The following is a 6,858-nucleotide window of genomic DNA, read 5'->3' on the forward strand; positions in this document are numbered from 1 at the left end:
TATATGACCTCGGATGTCTGCAGCTGAGCCGGGAACTGAGCCTCAAAATTCAGAGTGCGCAGCAAGTGCCCAATCCACTAGACAATCTTGTCCTCACATGGCAATTGAGTAACAGTGGCGTAAAACCTGTTTGTAAGAGAATGATGACTCAGCCCCTCATTCTATACAGCAATGCTGTCTTCTCCTTTACATTCGGTGTGTATGTGTGTCTCACAACTGCACGGAGGATGCCTCTCGTAGTCTCTAATACTGACTTTTTAGCTATTCGAGGGATTCCTTTGTGAAGGTACATTACAAATTGCATGTGATGTCCAGGCAGCTTTGTAAACAGCTGGTGGCTGGAGCGTACACTGTGGGGTTGGTGGATTCAATGATACACACATGTTGTACATTTCAGCTGTCACTTTGGAGCTCCAACATCATCAAACATTTCTTCTGTGTCATCCCCCCGCTGTTGGCGCTCTCCTGCTCTGACATCCGCATCAATGAGATTGTGATGTTTGCTTTCATGTGCTGCATTATCGTGAGCAGCCTTGTGACTGTCCTCCTCTTCTATGTCTATATCATCTCTACCATCCTGCAGATCTACTTCGCCAAGGGCCAGCGCAAAGCCTTTTCCTCCTGCACTTTCCACTTGACCTCAGTGGTCATGTTTCACGGCACCCTCCTCTTCATGTATTTACGCCCCACCTCCAGCTATTCCATGGACACAGACAAAATGGTTTCAGCATTTTACACGCTGGAGATCCCCATGGTGAACCCCCTCATCTACAGCCTGAGGAACATGGAGGAGCATGTGAAGGACGCCTTAAGGAATGCAAGTTTCCCAGACACTTCAGTTTAAACACACAGGATTAGATAAAACAATAAAATAAAACCTATCTGTGTAGTCACTAAACTTCAGTGAGCACAAATAATGAGGCATAGAAGTCAGACATGGTTACAAGAAAAATAAAGCTAAAATGCAACTTGTGCCTAACTTAACAAACAATGTGCAATTCAAAGCAAAGGTTTTGTCCCCACATGCTTTCAGCAGTCTTACTGACCAAACTTCTTAGGTCAGGACCCTTGCCCCAGTCCAATGGCTGCTTCCTGTATCCCTTCACATGCAGTGAATAAACAGGCAGAGAGAGAGAGAGAGAGAGAGAGAGAGGTGCATAGGAATGTCTGCCACTTCTTTTTAAAGTCCTATCTCTCTTTTGAGAAACATTTCCACCTCGTTACCAGGAAATAAAATGTCCTCGTGCAAGAATGATTCCTTGCTGCTTTTTCCTCATCTTTTTGAGCTTCTTTGGTTTCAATTCCTGCTTGATAACTCTGTTTACTGCTTAAATATAAAATTAAGAAGAGCACACATTTCTTTGTTAAAGATAGACCTGTTTGCCAACCTCAGTATGAAACATATTAATAAGAACGTAAGAACATAAGAATGGCCATACTGAGTCGGAGCAAAGGTCCATCTAGACCAGTGTCCTGTCTTCTGACAGTGGCCAATGCCAGGTGCCCCAGAGGGAATGAACAGAATAGGTAATCATCAAGTGATCCATCCCCTGTAGCTCATTCCCAGCTTCTGGCAAAGAGAGGCTAGGGACACCATCCCTGCCCAGCCTCGCTAATAGCCATTGATGGACCTATCCTCCATAATGTATCTAGTTCTTTTTTGAACCCTGTTATAGTCTTAGCCTTCACAATATTCTCTGGCAAGGATTTCTCAGGTTGGCTGTGCATTGTGTGAAAAAATACTTCTTTGTGGTTGTTGTAAACCTACTGCCTATTCATTTAATTTTGTGGCCCTTAGTTCTTGTGTTATGAGAAGGAGTAAATAACACTTCCTTATCTACTTTCTCTCCACCAGTCATGATTTGGTAGACCTCTATCATATCCTCCCCTTAGTCATTTATTTTCCAAGCTAGAAAGTCCCAGTCTTATTCATCTCTCCTCATAAAGAAGCTGTTCCATAGCCCTAATCATTTTTGTTGCCCTTTTCTGAACCTTTTCCAATTCATCTCTTTAGAGATGGGGCGACCACATCTGCATGCAGTATTCAAGATGTGGCAGTATTCAAGATATTATATACAGGCAATATTATAGTTTCTGTATTATTATCTATCCCTTTCATAATGATTCCCAACTGTTTGTTCACTTGTTTGACTACCGCTGCACACTGAGTGGATGTTTTCAGAAAACACCATACAATGTAATCTTGTAACTTCACATACAATGTTGCCACATGTATTTTATCAGGACAATACTGATCAGCAAATTATGAGTTTTCAAATGATACATTATAAGGCATACTTTAAAAAGCCAACAAAAGAAAAAAAAATCCACACGAACAATTCCACCCCCACCACAAGCTACACTCTTCCAAATACAAGACAAAAATATCAGCTATTCAAACATATGAAACATAGAATGTGAGAGGACTCCTGTCTGTGAAGCATACCAAACAGGTGTAGCCACACCCATAGCCCTATGTAATCAGCAGCACAATCAGAACAAATTCCATGGGAACAACCCCTAGATTGCACAGTAACACCCTTTAAAGTCTGTGGGAATGTCAATTTATTCTATCGCCATGAAATTCTTCACTCCCACCCCTCCCACCTCCAAAAAACCACAGCGCAATGGTGATTTACACCATCTGTGAATCTGGCCCAATGATTCCCAGGGAGAGGCATCCATTGACAGCAGCAGGGGATGTGGTCTAATGGGTAGTGTCCATGTTATGGTTACCTCTTTAAGCAGGTCTATTCATATCCAGCAGACCTAGGCACAGTGCAGAGAAGCCCCGAGCATCCTCAGGAGGCACAAGTTGAGGAATGTAGAAGGTTCAATGTTGCCCATGTGATGTCACTATAAGGCAGGGGAGGATGCACATTCTCCCTTCCCTAGCTTCACCAGGTTGCTGGGCAGGGACAAGAGGCTGCCACTAGCAACATCTCCATGCAGGAGATTGTGCAGGAAGGACTCATCTCTATTTCAGAAAAAAAAAAACAAGTCCTGAGACCTGTAGGAAGAGAATGGATATTTGCAATGCATAGGAGCTGTTAGTGTTACAACTGGGTCATTTCACAAGATGAAATCCCTGGCCATGCATTGAAGAGATCCCAGCATGGATGGGCACAGAAATTAAATTGTCCCCTCTTTCACTGGGACTTTACTATTTGTCATTCTTGAATTGCTCTTTTCCTGTGAAATAAAAGGCATTTGCCTAGAAAGGTGAAGGCTACTCTTTGCGTGTGAAACCATAAAAATCAAGCTCTTCCTCTCATCTGTCAAAACCTGCACCACCATCGTCCAACAGGCCATTTTTATAATAGTGATTCCATTCAGAAGGGTCATTTCCACAGTTCCCTTTCAGGTGTGTGCCTGGGTGACCACGCACGAGGCAGTGAAGGGCAATGCACCTAATTAGGTGCCTGGACCCTGGAGAGGATGCACTTGTAAGATGGGTGGTGGCCTTGGGAGGAGTAGCGAGTTGGTGAGGGAGCAGTGGAGTGAGATGGGGAGTGAGGGGAAATTGGGACATGCAGGGCTGCACCGGCTGAAAAGAGATGCGACTCTCTATCATTTATCAAAAATGTATTAATATTTGTGGTGAGAGCATGACTATGTCTAGTTGACTCTTAGATTTATTTAGCATGTTAGTGCTGAGCTCTGTGTGCAGATAATATGCATGAAGAGGGATAGTTTGTGACCTGCAGAAGTCCAGAGCATGCTGTGGTCTCCTCCTGAGCTCCTCTGGTCATCCTATGGTCTCCATCAGGCAAAAATGAGTGAACAAACTTTTCCTACCTTTAGGAGAGTAACCTAGCAAGGGAAGGACATTGGATACCATGGTGATTGGCATGCTGTAATTGCTCAATAATCTGGAGTACTCTTACATGTCTTACAGGTTTTACATTCGACCTATTGGGACCAGGACAATGATGTGATTCTGAAACCACGAATGACTGAGCAGATATAAGCTACAGCTGCAAATAATTTATATGTTTCACCTGTATCTAACTTTCTGTTCCTTTGATTCAAAATTTCTTGTGAAAGCTCCTTGAATTTTTTTCTTGAGAAGCCTTTTGATGGGTAATTGGATTTTCCTTTCAACTATTTTTTTCCATGAAATTATCTTTTCCCTGGAAATTATAAGCTTTCCATCAAAATACCAAACTGCTCTCCTCCCTAAACCATGGCTGTGGGACTCTGGTGATGTTCCAGGGCAGTTCAGCATGAGGAGAGACCATCATGCATCATGGGGGATGTAGTCCAGCCTGGGAGCCAGGAACATGGAAGAGATTGGTGCTGTGTGGTATCTGATGCACCCCTATGGTATTTCCTAACAAAAAAGATTTCGGTCTCCACAAAAAAAAAAAAAATAAACAAACCGCCTTTGTGGATCAGGTCTACACAGTACTCGGCTTGCACTGAAAACAGCAGCATGCAATATACCCCTCACCTCATACTCTGTAACTCTGGTAGAAATTGCATCATTTAATAACACAATAGGAAAGATTGGGACAAATTAATCCCCAGGGCACCAATTACACCAAGGTGGCTTGGGTTCACTGAATGGATTAATTAGGTGTTATGGCTGTCTGAGCTCAGGTATTCCCAGTTGCTTCAGGAATAATGTGCCATAGATCACACATCTCAATATAAAACTTCCCAAATGCTCCAAACTGGTAGTTTCTATGGATGGGAAAATGCCACCACATCTCTCTATCTCTTCTCAGCAGGTGCATGCTATTGTCCTGTATTACAGTCACACACACACTCAGACACCATGGGGATCAGCAGCTATTCAATTCCAGGCCTACAGCACTTAATGTCTCAGCAACAACTCCGACCCCTTCAGCTAAAGGAGTGACGTCCTTGGTTGGAAAAATAGGCAATTACCTAGTCACTGAAGCCAGGGCTTTCCATTATGTCTCTGGGTTTTCATACAGACTCAAGTAAATGCCAAAAAGCTTAATTAGCACAGTGAGCAACTTTACGCCAAACCTACATGCCAAGCCACAGAGCTCCCCTTGCCCAAAGCGGGTGGAAAGATTGACACTCCTTCACTCTCACCACTTCTTTAGCGATGGAATAATCCCTTCAGACTGATTCTCTCACAGCAGAATCACAAGTCACTGTTTTCTCTTTGAATGAGTGAACAGGGAGTGTTTGTGGGTGGGACATGATGAATCTGAAGTGTCATTATATTTGCACAGTGTTTACATTTTATCAAACACCTGGAATGACCAGCTGTGAACATCTGGCTCTGTGGACTAAGCACTTCCCTGAGTGGGTACTGATGTTCATTAAGAAACTGATCTCTGTTTATCTTCACTTCTTTCATTACAGAGAAGGGGCAGGTTTTCCGCACCATTCACCTGCCCATATTTCTATAGCTGCCTGACCTCTGCCTGACCTCTATCACCCTGGTGGAGAACGGGGGGATGATCTTGTTAATCACGATTGATCCCCGACTCCACACCCCCATGTACTTTTTCCTCAGGAATTTGTCTTTCTGTGACCTCTGTCTTTCCTCGACAATTTCCCCAAAGATGCTGCTGAATTTCTTAGCCGAGAGGAAAGTCATTTCTTACACGGCCTGCGCTGTGGAAATGTCTCTCTCTATCGCTTTTGTAGATGCTGAGTGCTTCTTGCTGGCTGTGATGGCGTATGACCGTTATGTTGCCATCTGTAAGCCACTGCTCTATACGGTCACCATGTCCAGGCAGTTTTGTAAACAGCTGGTGGCTGGGGTGTATGCTGTGGGGGTGGTGGATTCAATGATTCCCACATGTGTTACATTTCAGCTGTCATTCTGTAGCTCCAACATCGTCAATCATTTCTTCTGTGACATCCCCCCTCTGCTGGCACTCTCCTGTTCTGACACCCGCATCAATGAGATTATGATGTTTGCTTTCACGTTGTATTTGACAGGGAGCAGATTTGTGGCCATCCTCCTCTCCTATGTCTATATCACCTCCACTATCCTGTAGATCAGCTCTGCTGCGGGCCGTCGCAAAGCCTTCTCCACCTGCACTTTCCACTTGACTGCGGTGGTCCTGTTTTATGGCACCCAACTCTTCATGTATTTACGTCTCACGTCCAGCTATTCCATGGACACGGACAAAATAGTCTCAGTGATTTAATTGCTGGTGATCCCCATGTTGAACCCCCTCATCTACAGCCTGAGGAACATGGAGGTGAAGGACGCCCTGAGGAGAGCAGTGAATAAACTCCTAACCAGTTCTTGAATCTGTTTAACTTAGTACTGGTTTAGTGATGGGGAGTGGAAACAGGTGAATTGAATTCCCATCCCATTGCAATGTAATTTTGTTGAGCCCGTGGGAGTATAGTATTGTTATTATGAATTTGTTTGTATTCCAATGGGGCCTGCAGGCCCCAACTAAAATCAGGGCTTTGTTAAGCTATTACCCCATCAAAATTCCAGGAGGCACCTGTTTCAAATGTGTGAATATTTGTGACATGCTTCTGTAGAACTGATCAATTAAATTGTTTTAATGGTTCATTTTATTAATATAACTTCAAAAATAAAGATTTATGAATGAAACTACATTCATTCAAAAAACCAGATACCCCAATAACTGGCTAATTGACTTTCACTTTCAATCCAATTGCTGCTTAAATAGCTGAAACTTACACTGTTTCAACATTGTAACTTCTTCTCACTGTTTGCCATTCCTTACACTTGTCCATATTGTAACTCAAACTCCATTTTAACTTGTCCCAAACTCCATTTTAAAATGCTCACTCCATTTTGAAAAAGCTTGCTGCAACCTTCATTTTTGCAAAACCCTGCTGTAATCTTATTAGTGTAGTTTAGATGTGTGAATGAGGTATATATGG

At 43.2% G+C, this 6,858-nt stretch overlaps 1 pseudogene; it reads left to right on the top strand.

The window, feature by feature from the left end:
• Positions 1 to 370: 370 nt before the first annotated feature.
• LOC142072425 (olfactory receptor 5AR1-like) lies at positions 371 to 6,245 on the top strand (annotated as a pseudogene).
• Positions 6,246 to 6,858: the final 613 nt, after the last annotated feature.

Source organism: Caretta caretta, chromosome 6 (assembly GCF_965140235.1).
Source record: "Caretta caretta isolate rCarCar2 chromosome 6, rCarCar1.hap1, whole genome shotgun sequence".
NCBI lineage: Eukaryota > Metazoa > Chordata > Testudines > Cheloniidae > Caretta > Caretta caretta.